General features: G+C 38.7%; 1 pseudogene; it reads right to left on the bottom strand.

Moving 5' to 3' along the window:
• Positions 1-6,014: 6,014 nt before the first annotated feature.
• Positions 6,015-8,088, bottom strand: LOC110293334 (T-complex protein 1 subunit alpha pseudogene; annotated as a pseudogene).
• Between the last annotated feature and the right edge of the window lie 5,807 nt (positions 8,089-13,895).

The raw sequence follows: 13,895 nt of genomic DNA, 5'->3' as shown, positions 1-13,895 counted from the left end.
ACAAATTCCAGTGCAGAAATGAAAAGGTGAACATGAAATCCCATTACTAATTGAGAAAATATTGGCAATTGATAGCTGCCTGGAGAGTAGGAGTCAGTTTTATTTAATGATGGGACGCATGGTGTGTTGACCCTTTCCTTTTGTCTCGGTGGTTTTTATTAGTAGTCAATCTGTCAGAAGCAAATTCTTAATGTATACAGATTTTTGTTCTCCAAGGTTTATTGCAGTATTATTCATAGTTTCAGAAAGTAGTAAGAATGTGACAAATGATAAGGGAAACTGATGGAATAAATGGTAGGATATTTACATCAAGGGGCTACTTTATAGCTATTAAAAACAGCAGATGCAAAAATCCCACCTCACAAAGAAAATACCATCATACCTTATTGATTTGAAAAGTAAAAAGTTGAAATAAATATATATATAGTAATAAAAATAATTCAGGAAAATTATGTATAAGATAAAGTCTGACCGGAGAAGAAAAGTTCATGAAATATCCATTCCATTTTCCATAAAAAAGGCATACAGACATATATAAGTGTCTTGCAGGAGGACTTGGCACTTTAGTACCTAAAACTTATGGAAGGTCATATGACATGATGTTATGCAGATAATCCTTAGGGACAGAAATGGTTATGGGAAATAAGTAAAAATAGACAATGATGAAGATTAGCACTGTTTGACAGAATACTTTCCCTGTGAAAATATAGAAAATGAAGTGATAGCAGTAAGCATGATGGCTGCATTACTACAAGAAAAGCTTCAATTACTACAAATAAGCAAAGCAAAGCAAGTTTTATCAGCACCACCAGATGTTCTAAGGATCTATTCTAATAATGGTTTCATTACGAAAACAACAAGAATGTCGTTGATTAAAATTGAAGTAAAACTTTAAGAAGTATATTTTGTTTAAATAAACATTTCACAGTTTTAAAATGATACTGTAAATTTAGACAGGAATTTATTATTGGTGATAAAAACATTTTGCAACAATCTTGTCAGCATTAATATCAGCATCATTGGAGCATGTTAAAAACTGTGTGGGTTATTATTTTACATTTAGAGATATGTAGGAAATAAATAGGCTTTAACATCACTGTTGGTGCCCTCATAATCCCTCATTGTACTCAATCAAGAAGCTTTTAAAAGTATTCATTAGAATTGCATGCCTATCGTAAATCAGGTTTGAGAAACATTTATGTTTTGAAGCATTTATTTTGTAAATTGTTTTGAATAGTTTTAAAAGGGCAGCCATTTTTTAATTAGTCTCTTAAATTTTGGCTGCAATCTTGAAGTATTTAACAAAGCATTCAAAGATATTGATGCCAAAAAACATTTCGCATCTGAACATTTAGAACACTGAAGATGTGCACCATGCTGCAATAAAAGAATATGCTGAAAATCACATGATTCTACAGCACCAGGATATGATAAAATGTCTAAAGAACACACCTGTAACTAAATACATGGCAATTTCAATTTATATAAATACTTGTCAATATCTCATCAGCAGAATATATGAGAATAAAATTGTAGCAGTAAAATTATTCAGGTTACAAGGACTAATAGATTTTAATATCAAGGTAACAAAAATATACATATAGGAATTAGCGTGCAAAGCAGAGTTCTTGCCTAGCATGGCCAAGCTTTGTGTTCCATCCCTAGCTAAACGGATTTACCTATGTGTGTGTGGGGAGGGAGGGGTGTATAGACATATACATGTCATTTAGAAAACTTGTTCTAGGTATTAAATTACCTTATGTCTATAGAACATTATTTCTCAAATGAAAATATAAATATATATTGCAGAGTCTACATATAATGTGAGAAACATTAGAATGTTTTACCATAATATGAAAGTTTGAAGAAGTAAGGCAATATTGAAAAGTGTATATCCCTGAGAAGACATTCAGAGTGATGCAGTATCAGGAACAAATGTTAAAGAAAATTAATTTAATGAAATATATATATATATATCCCAACAGTAATTATTCTGCTCATTCCATTTTAGTGAATGCATAATTTAGCATAAAGGTATTGATTTTAGAATCTAATATACACAAATGTACATTATTTTTAAGAGTATGCTGTTTGTAGGAATAAATTTAAATAGAAATAAATTATTCATTATAAAGACAATAATAGTAGTCTGTCAATAAATACTTCATAGTGATGTATGGTGCAGGATGCCGTTAAAGTGATGAAGTATTATTTTGATAGTAGCTTCATGAATGCCGAGATTTTTAAAAAGCATGAAGAGGTCCTATGTCTGTTACATTCCCACTCATGCATGGTTTTCTCAGTATCAACACGCTGTCCCAAAGTAGGATATAAAATGGCACAAGATAGACATTCACATTCCAAAAAGAGAAATGGATATGTTGAAAGCAAGAAAGAGTAAATCCTGAATGGCATACACCAAATCCTGTAGGGTCACATTGGAAATCTGACACTTGAGATGGAGGTGTCTCTTCAGAAGTTCAGCAGACAGCAACCCTAGCACCACCCCCTCCACCACCACCCAGTTCTGTTACCTACAATATGTGTAACATTTCTCTTAGGCCATTTATATTCCTGAATAACCCCAAACAAATCCCCATACCTGCAGATGTCCCATGGTTCTAGTATTTCCAAATTCTGGGGTCTCTTTTGCAAGTTAGGTCTGAACCTTCTTCATACAAAGAAGAAGCTTCATGCAGTGTCCTCAAAAGAGTTCATTATACATACTCCAGCTCTTCCACATATTGCTACATCTCAGCACTTCTATGGATCTGTGGTACAAGAGTTCATGACTCCTTCAGTCTTCCATCATTTACTCTTACAAGGAGTTCTAACATGGATGACACTCTCAAGTCCTGCTGACAGCATAGGCAGAAATCACACCTCTTGATTCACAGTTGTATCAGCTTCTGTGATGACCCCAGGAAAGCATATTTCCAACTATCTGCATATGCTTTATAGAAAAGGGAACTCCTGAGTGGCCTTATTTGTTTCAATGTATGTCCTCTCCTTTCAAATAATTTTGCAGCTTTACAAACTGGGGCCTTTAGTACGTGGATTTTAACCTCATAAAGTCTTCCATGTTGTCTTATAAAGCACCATGTTTGTCTGAAATGGCTTTAAGCTTTTAACAGCCACTGATGCATCTATTGATTGATTGATTGATTGATTGATTAATTAATTTTATTTTTTTATTTATTGGGAATTTTATTTGTTTACATTTAAAATGTCATCCCTCTTCCCAGTCTTTGCTCCATGAAACCCTTACCCCATCTCCCTCTATTTTGCCTCTAAGAGGGTTCTCCCCTATCTACTCTCTCCTCATCCCTCTAGCATCCCTCTTCTCTGGGGCATCAGTCCTCCACAGGACCAAATGCCTGCCCTCCCACTGATGCCAGATGAGGCAGTCCTCATCTACATATGTAGCAAGAGCCATGGATGGGCCTATGTGTACTCTGTGATTAGTGGTTTAGTCCCTGGTAACTCTGAAGGATATGGTTAATTGATACTCTTAGTCTTCCTATGGGGTTGCAATTCCATTCAGCTCCTTCAGCCCTTTCCCTAATTCTTCCAATTATGTTCCCCAGACTCAGTCCAATGGTTGGCTTTAAGTATCTGCATCTGTCTTAGTCAGGTGCTGGCAAAGCCTCTCAGAGGACAGCCATGCCAGGCTCCCATCTGCAAGCACATATTGCCTTTAGCGATAGTGTCAGGGTTTAGTGTCTGCAAATGTAATGGATCTCAATGTAGGGCTGTCTATGGATGGCTTTTTCTTTAACCTCTTTTCCATTTTTGTCTCTGCATTTCCTTTTGACCAGAACAATTCTGTCTTGAAAATTATTAGACGGGTGGATGGCCGATATTCTCCAATGGGGCCATGTCTACCTATTGGAGGTGGTCTCTTCAGGTTCTACCTCCCAACTGTTGGCTATTTCAGTTAATGTTATCACCATTGGGAGCTTGGGGCCTCTCACATCCCTGGCATCTGGGACTATTTAGTGGTTCCCTAAGTTCCCCATCCCCACTGCTACTTATTTAAATAGTTTCTCCTGGCCCTTTTTACTTCTCTCCTGTCTCTTTCATTCCTAGTCCTCCCTCCTTTTTTGCCTCCTCCTCGGCTCTACCACCTAGATACCTTCCTCCCTCTGTTCCCTCTTCTAAGTGGGTTTGAAGCATCCACACTTTGGCTTTCCTTCTTGTTAGCTTCATATGACCTTTGAGTTATATTATGGTATTCTGAGATTTTGGACTAAATCCACTTATCAGTGACTACATACCATGTATGTCCTTTTGGATCTGGGTTACCTCACTCAGAATGATATTTTCAAGTTCCATGAATTTGCCTACAAAGTTTGTGAATTCATTGTTTTTAATAGCTGAATAGTATTCCATTGTGTAAAAGTACTACATTTTCTGTATCCATTCTTCTGTTAAGGGACAACTGGGTTGTTTTTGACTTCTGGCTATTATAAATAAGGCTGCTATTAACATGGTAGAGAATATGTCCTGTTATGTGTTGGAGCATTATTTGAGTATATGCCCAGAAGTCATATAGCTGGGTCTTCAGGTAGAACTATTACCAATTTTCTGAGTAAGGACCAGATTGATTTCCAGAGTGGATATACCAGCTTGCAATCCCAACAGCAATGGAGGAGTGTTCCTCTTTCTCTACATCCTTGCCAGCATCTGCTGTCACCTGAGTTTTTTTTTTATCTAAACCATTCTGACTTATGTGAGGGTTGTTTTGATTTCCATTTCCCTGATTACAAAGGAATTTGAACATTTCCTTAGGTGTTTCTCAGCCATTCAAGATTTCTCAGTTGAGAATTATTTGTTTAGTTCTGTACCCCATTTTTAAATTGGGTTATTTGGTTTTCTGAAGTCTTGCTTCTTGAGTTCTTTTTATATTTTGAATATCACTATTTGCAGATGATATGATAGTATACATAAGTGACCCAAAAAAATTCTACCAGAGAACTCCTACACTTAATAAACAACTTCAGCAAAGTGGCTGGATATAAAATTAACTCAAACAAATCAGTAGCCTTTCTCTACACAAAGGATAAATGGGATAAAAAATAAGTTAAGAAAAACAACACCCTTAAGAATAGTAACAAATAATATAAAGTATCTTGGTGTAACTCTAACAAAGCAAATGAAGGTTCTGTATGGCAAGAACTTCAAGTCTCTAAAGAAAGAACTTGACAAGCTCAGGAGATAGAAGATCTCCCAGGCTCATGGATCAGTAAAATTAATGAAATAAAAATGGTCACCTTACCAAAAGCAATCTACAGATTCCATGCAATCCCTATCAAAACTCCAATACAATTATTCATAGAGATAGAAAGAGAAGTTCTTAACTTCATCTAGAATAAAAAACAAACAAACAAACAAACAAACAAAAACCCAGGATAAAGAAAACAATTCTGAATAATGAAAGAACTTCTGGGAGAATCATCATCTCTGATTTCATGCTGGACTACACAGCAATTGTGATTAGAAAAACAAATGGTATTGGTACAAAGACATATAGGTTGATTAAGTGAATAGAACTGAAGACCCAGAAATGAACCCACACAGCTATGATCACTTGACCTTTGACAAAGAAGCTAAAACCATTCAGTGGAAAAAAGACAGCATTTTCAACAAATTGTGCTGGTCTAACAGGTGGTATGAATGTAGATAAATGCAAATATATCTATTTTTTTATCTCCTTGTACAATGCTCAAGTCCAAGTGTATCAAAGACCTCCATATAAAACCATATATGATGAATCTAATAGAAGAGAAAGTAGGAAAAGCCTTGAATAGGGGAAAATATCCTGAACAGATCATCATTGGCTAAGGCTATAAGATCCTCATTGACAGAAACTGAAAGGCAAAGGAAACTGTCAATATCACAAAACACTTGAAATGTAAATAAAGAAATATCTAATAATAATAAAAAAGAAATGTTGTCAGGAAAGTGTTTATAATAAATATCTGCCACATAGTTGGCATACAGTGTAATCAGGGTCAATAGATAGTGCTGTCTCCTTGTTTCCCATGGACAAAATCAAGATCAATCCACTTTAGATTTCTATGTTCCAGGTTAACTTGAGTCTCACTGTGAAAATCTCTTAACTTGGCAACCAGGTCGGTGGAGTCTTGGGTAGCATTCACTGCCAGTGTATTACAAGTTACAAGCAGAGATCTTTTTTATTATTATTGTAAGATATTTCTTTATTTACATCTCAAGTCTTATCCCCTTTCCTGGTTTCCCCTCTGAAAATCGCCTATCCCCTCCACACTCCCCCTGCTCACCAACCCATCCACTCCTGTTTCCTGGCCCTGGTATTCCCCTATCCTGGGGCATAGAACCTTCACGGGACCAAGGGCCTCTCCTCCCATTGATGACCAACTGGGCCATCATCTGCTACATATGCAGCTAGAGCCATGAGTCCCACCATGTGTTTTCTTTGGTTGGTGGTTTAGTCCCTGAGATCTCTGGGGGTACTGATTAGTTCATATTGTTGCTCCTCCTATGGGGCTTCAGTCCCCTTCAGCTCCTTGGGTACTTTCTGTAGCTCCTTCATTGGGGACCCTGTGCTCCATCCAATGGATGGCTGTGAGCATCCACTTCTCAATTTGTCAGGCACTGGCAGAGCCTATCAGGAGACAGCTATATCAGGCTCTTGTCAGCAAACCCTTGTTGACAACCACAATAGTGTCTGGGTTTGGTAGTTGTATATGTGATGGATCCCCAGGTAGAGCTGTTTCTGCACTGCCTTCAGTCTCACAAGCAGAGCTTTTGCAAACTCTGCAAGAGCAAGTTGTTCCTAAGATCCCATACTCATTGCATAGTTTTCAAGGTAAATGGGCAGGTCAGCTTCTACAGAACCTCTACCTGTGACCACAGACTTTGACTCCAAAACTCCCTTCGCCACACAAAGAGCACCATGTAAAGAGTGCTCTGTTTCATCACAAATGAAATCACTGAGGCAAATGTATGAGCCTTAGTATTTTTGATTAAGATCAGCTCATCATCTCAAATTCTCTCCTGTACAACCTCTTTCACTTGTCCCAACATTGTTGTTTCAAAAGTTTCTTCATCTTCCAAATTGGCCAGCAGAAGGATACTTGCTCTAGAAGCTTTTGCCATATGTGTGAGGTCTCTTTTTAAAACTCTCCTAACAGACATGGCACCAGCTTCAACAAAAATACTTCAAAAACATGTCATCAATTCCACTAGTGGTTAAAATAACATGGGCACCAGTTCCAGGATCTTCTGAATTCTCTCCTTGGTGATATCTTATTCTGTCTAATTTGGTCCAGTTTCTCAGAGTCTGTAAAAACCACCTGTACACTAAGCTTCATTATTGTTTTCTGCAAGCTGAAATCAAGACAAGCAATTTTCTCATTAACTATTATTTTGGGCATACCCGGATATCCAACCACACAATTGAGTGCATAGGCATTGATCAGCATGCTTTCTATCTGACTTCTCCCACATGCTTTCCGAATATTAACAGAATTGACTGGATAGTGAGGCTGGGCTCTCACATCTGTGTATTTAGCATCAAGCACAGTGTCTACTATCATATTAGCAACGAAATCATCATTTATGCCAATAATTTTGGAAGACATGGATGTCTTAGCAGCATTGATCAGACAGTCTCTTCCAAGTTTGTCTGTGTTAATAATTAGGTTCTCATCGATATAACACACTGCTTCCTTGCAGGCAAGGCAATAACTACTAATAACTAATGTTGGATTTATTTTCTGTTTGACTAGCTCATCTGCATTTTTTCAGAAGTTCTGCTGCAATGATTAACATTAAGGTAGTTTCATCTCCAAAGTTTGTCTGGCAGGTCAGTCACCTCACATAGAACTTTGGCTGCAGGAGTTCTACCTCCAGTAAATTCAGGATGGTGGCACCATAATTAGTAACGGTTATATCACCAATATCATCCACCAATATTTTATCTAAGCCAACTGACCCAAGAGAAGTTTTACCAATGTTGGCAATAGAAGCTGTAGCCATAACGTTATGGGAGCAGATCACCTCCCCAGTGCTACAGTCTCCAAACAGGGACAAAGGGTCCTCCATCTTTAGGAAATGAAGCAAATCTCACTATCACTGCAGACAACCAATAGCTTGGAGAGCAGCCACCATAGCAGGGACCACAGCTTGGAGAGGCCACATCTGCTTTCAAATGTGACTTTTCTTTATAATTATAATCATACCTATGATCTTGCAAAAAACAAACAAACAAACAAACAAAAAACCTTTTTCCCCTATATTTTACTAGGTATTTTCTTCATTTACATTTCAAATGTTATCCTCAAAGCCCCCTATACCCTCCCCCTGCCCTGCTCCCCAACCCACCCACTCCCACTTCCTGGCCCTGGCATTTCCTTGTACTGGGGTATATGATCATTGCAATACAAAGGGCCTCTCCTCACATTGATGGCTGAGTATGCCACCCTCTGCTACATATGAAACTAGATAAACAGCTCTGGGGGTACTGGTTAGTTCATATTGTTGTTCTTCCTATAGCTCCTTCATTAGGGGCCTTGTGAGCATCCACTTCTGTATTTGCCAGGCATTGGCATAGCCTCACAAAAGATATCTATGTCAGGGTCCTGTCAGCAAAATCTTTCTGGCATATGCAATAATGTCTGGGTTTGGTGGTTGTATATGGGATGGATCCCCAGGTGGGACAGTCTCTGGATGGTTCTTCCTTCTATCTCAACTCCAAACTTTGTCTCTGTAACTCCTACTATGGGTATTTTGTTCCCCATTCTAAGAAAGAGCAGTGGTTCCTCAGAAAATTGGATCTATTACTACTGGAAGATCTAGCAATTCCTCTTCTAGGCATATACCCAGAAAATGTTTCAACATGTTAAAAGGATACATCCTCCATTATGTTTATAGCAGCCTTATTTATAATAGCCAGACACCAAAACTTTAATATCTTCTGGCTTTATCCTTTTCTCTGCTTCCCTATAAACATAAAATGAAGTAATAAACAGTAGCCATGTCACATCCTGAATGATTTTCTGCTTTGAAATTTGCCACATTAAACAACTTCATCCACTACATAGGAATTATATGGTTCTCATGACACAGGCAACATGGAGACAGACACATTGCCCTAGTAATAAAACATGGTCTGCAGGTCAGTGCCACACCAAGTTCTTATTCCTCCCTGACGTGTCATAGCCAGGCCTCCACTGTCCACACACCTCACAACTTCTTTCAAGCTTCTGGTATTCCTAGCTCACATCAGAATAACCCATTCAGTTTGTGTTACACAACATTTTGGCTACTGATAGCCCCTCTAGCTTACCTTTGGGTAGTAGAACTAACTCCAGGACATCTAAACCATGTTATACAAGTGGGTTAAAATTAATGTTAGTGTTAAAGTAATAACATCAGTTATACTAGAGATGAAAAAATAAACGGATTATACTTTGGCATAAGATTGGATCTGGAACAGACCATCTTCAGTAGAGAGACATGGCCCCCAGTTGAGGCAAGGTGCCACCCACACATCTTCAAAAAAATTTATCTAAAGGAAATTCAAGGACAAAATTGGAGCAGAGACAAAAAAAAAAAAAAAGTCACCCATTGGCCCAATTTGGTATCTATCCAATACACACACACTAAATACTTACACTATTACTGAGGCCATATTGTGCATGCAGACAGGAGCTGGGCATAGCTGTCTTTGGAGAGGCTCTACCAGCAACTAACTGAGACAAATGCAGATACCTACACACAACGATTGGATTGAAGTTGGGAACCAATATGTAAGAGTTAGAGGAAGGATTGAAAGAAATGAACCCCATGGGTAGAACAAGAGTGTCAACTAATATGGACCCCTCAGAGCTCCCAGAGACTAAGCCAAAGCCCAGGAGCTTATTCATGGCCCTGGTCACATGTGTAGCTGAGCTGTGCACTGCCTTGTATGGCCTCAGTGGGAGAGAATGTGCTTAATCCTGTGGAAATTTGATGCTCCAGGGAAGAGAATGCCTGTTCCCTTTACCAGGGGCAGACATAAGGCACTGCAGCTTTTCACATACTCTTCTACTTAATGCAGCTATAGCTATAACAAATTGAATTAGGGATAACTGTGGTACCCACAGCCAAACAGTGGACTCTTTTGGAAGAATAGGAGGAAGGATCGTAGACCCCACAAGGGGTATGAACTCCACAGGAAAACAGCTAACGTGGACCCTTAGAGCTCTCAGAGACTAAACCACCAATCACATAACATATACTAGCTGTACCTAGGTCTCCCCACACATGTGTATCACATGTATAGCTTAGTCTTTATGTGGGTTTTGAACAACTGGAGCAGGAGGCTGTCTCAAAAGCTGTTGCCTGGACACGGGATATGTTCTTCTAGCTGAGCTACCATATCTGTCCTCAGGAGGAAAGGATGTGCCTAGCCTTGTAGACACTTGATAGTCCAGGGTGGAGGTATACAGAGGGAGCCCACACCGACCTAGGGGAAGGGAAGGGAGTTGGGAAAAGTATTTTGGCGGAGGTAACTGTGAGGTGGATAAATGATCTGAATCTAATGTGAATATGTATTTATAAATAAATAAATAAAAATAAAATAGCCTTGGTCAATGTAAAGTGAATAAATAAAAATGATAGATAGGACAAGTCCCTTCTGGTCAGCACCAGCACCAGGTCACCTTGGGCGAGGAATCATCAGACATCCCCAAGGTCCGCTAGAGGACTCTCCACATGATCTTAGGATCACCAGTGAGTGGAACACAACTTCTGTTCCAATCCAATTGCACAGGACCTGAGACAGAATTAGAGAAGCAGGAAACCCTGCCTGACCAGGGTCACAAGTCGCTTCTGGTCAGTGCCACCTGGGCACAGAGTCAGCAGACACCACTAAGGTCCCTAGAGGACAGTCTCTGAAACAGATCTCGTTTCAGGCTCCAGACATCTGGGCACCTTCCCTGCCAGAGGAGAGGTGTCCGCTCTGCCAGAGAGGACTTTGCAGAAGCACCTGGGGGAGCCTTCTTGGTTCCCAGATCCCTCTAAGACTAGTCTGCACAGTTGAGAGTGTGGACTACAGAAATTAACAGCTTCTGTGACAGGTTCTGTTTTAGGCCTTCATCTTCTGCCAGGAGGAAAGTCCAAACACCTGCAGAGAGTGTTCTGACCACTGAAACTCAGAGGAGAGAGCTAGTCTCCCAGATCTGCTGACAGAGGCTAACAGAATCACAAGAGGAACAATCTCTAACTAGAGACAACTACAACAACTAACTCCAGAGATTACCAAATGGTGAATGGCAAACATAAGAATCTTACTAAGAGAAACCAAGACCACGGATCATCATCAGAACACAGCACTCCCCCCTCGCCCAGTTCTGGGCACCCCAACACACCCAAAAAGCTAGACCCAGATTTAAAAGCATATCTCATGATGATGGTAGAGGACATCACGAAGGACTTTAATGACTCACTTAAAGAAATAAAGGAGAATTACAAGTCCTTATAGAAAACAGAAAAACACATCCAAACAGGTGATGGAAATGAACAAAATAATACTAGACCTAAAAAGGGAAGAACACACAATAAAGTAAACCCAAAGTGAGGCAACGCTGGAGATAGAAACCCTAGGAAAGAAAGCAGGAACCATAGATACCAGCATCAGCAACAGAATACAAGAGATGGAAGAGAGAATCTCAGGTGCAGAAGATTCCATAGAGAATATAGGCACAACAATCAAAGAAAATGCAAAATGCAAAAAGATCCTAACTCAAAACATCCAGGAAATCTAGGACACAATGAGAAGACCAAACCTACAGATAATAGGAGTAGATGAGAATGAAGATTTTCAACTTAAAGGGCCAGCAAATATCTTCAACAAAATTAAAGAAGAAAACTTCCCAAACCTAAAGAAAGACATGCCCATGAACATACAAGAAACCTACAGAACTCAAAATAGACTGGACCAGAAAAGAAATTCCTCCCGACACATAATAAACAGAACAGCAAATGCAGTAAATAAAGAGAGAATATTAAAAGCAGTAAGGGAAAAGGGTCAAGTAACATATAAAGGCAGGCCAAACAGAATTACACCAGACTTTTCACCAGAGACTGTGAAAGCCAGAAGATCCTGGACAGATGTTATACAGACACTAAGAGAACACAAATGCCAGCCCAGGCTACTATAATCAGCCAAACTTTCAATTACCATAGATGGAGAAAACAAAGTATCCCACAACAAAGCCAAATTCAAATATTATCTTTTCACAAATCCAGCCCTTCAAAGGATAACAGAAAAAAAGTAATACAAAGAGGGAAACCACACCCTAGAAAATGCAAGAAAGTAATCCTTCCACAAACCAAAAAGAAGACAGCCACAAGAACAGAATGCCAACTCTTACAACAAAAATAATAGGAAGCAACAATTACTACTCCTTAATATCTCTTAATATCAATGGACTCAATTCCCCAATAAAAAGACATAGACTAACAGACTACACAAATAGGACCCAATATTTTGCTGCTTACAGGAATCCCATCTCAGGGAAAAGACGGATATTACCTCAGAATGAAAGACTGGAAAAAAATTTGGCAAAAAAAAAAAAAAAATGGTCTGAAGAAACAAGTTGGAGTAACCATTCTAATGTCAAATAAAATCGACTTCCAAACCAAAGTTATCAAAAAAAGACAAGGAGAGATACTTCATTCTCATCAAAGGTAAATCCTCCAAGAGGAACTCTCAATTCTGAATATCTATGCTCCAAATGCAAAGGCAGCCACATTCATTAAAGAAACTTTAGTAAAACTCAAAGCACATATTGAACCTCAAACAATTAAAGTGGGAGACGTCAACACACCACTCTAATCAATGGACAGACCGTGGAAACAGAAACTAAACAGGGACACAGTGAAACTAAGAGAAGTTATGAAACAAATGGGTTTAACAGATATCTACAGAATATTTTATCCCAAAACAAAAGAATATACCTTCTTCTCAGCACCTCAAGTTATCTTCTACAAAATTGACCATATAATTGGTCACAATACAAGACTCAACAGATACAAAAATATTGAAATTGTCCCATGTATCCTATCAGATCACCATGGACTAAGGCTGATCTTCAATAACAACATAAATAATAGAACGCCAACATTCATGTGGAAACTGAACCATACTCTTCTCAATGATAAGTTGGTCAAGGAAGGAATAAAGAAAGAAATTAAAGACTTTTTAGAATTTAATGAAAATGAAGCCACAACGTACCCAAACTTATGCGACACAATGAAAGCATTCCTAAGAGGACAACTCATAGCTCTGAGTGCCTCCAAAAAGAAATTAGAGAGAGCAAACACAGCAGGTTGACAACACACCTAAAAGCTCTATAAAAAAAAAAAGGAAACAAATTCTTCCAAGAGGAGTAGAAGGCAGGAAATAATCAAACTCAGGGGCAAAATCAACCAAGTGGAAAGAAGAAGAACTATTCAAAGAATCAAACAAAGGAGGAGCAGGTTCTTTGAGAAAATTAACAAGATAGATAAACCCTTAGCCAGACTCACTAGAGGGCACAGGGACAGCATCCTAATTAACAAAATCAGAAGTGAAAAGGGAGACATAACAACAGATCCTGAAGAAATACAAAACACCATCAGATCCTTCTACAAAAGGCTATACTCAACAAAACTGGAAAACCAGGATGAAATTGACAAATTCTAGACAGACACCAGGTACTAAAGTTAAGTCAGGATCAGGTTAATTATCCAAACAGTCGCATATCCCCTAAAGAAATAGAAGCAGCCATTAATAGTCTCCCAACCAAAAATAGCCCAGGACCAGATGGGTTTGGTGCAGAGTTCTATCAGACCATCAAAGAAGATCTAATTCCAGTTCTTCACAA

The sequence above is a fragment of the Mus caroli genome, unplaced genomic scaffold, assembly GCF_978045245.1.
Source record: "Mus caroli unplaced genomic scaffold, Mus_caroli_1 scaffold_6, whole genome shotgun sequence".
Lineage (NCBI taxonomy): Eukaryota > Metazoa > Chordata > Mammalia > Rodentia > Muridae > Mus > Mus caroli.
Note: the sequence above shows the minus strand (reverse complement) of the source record. Positions and strands in the feature narration are given on the sequence as shown.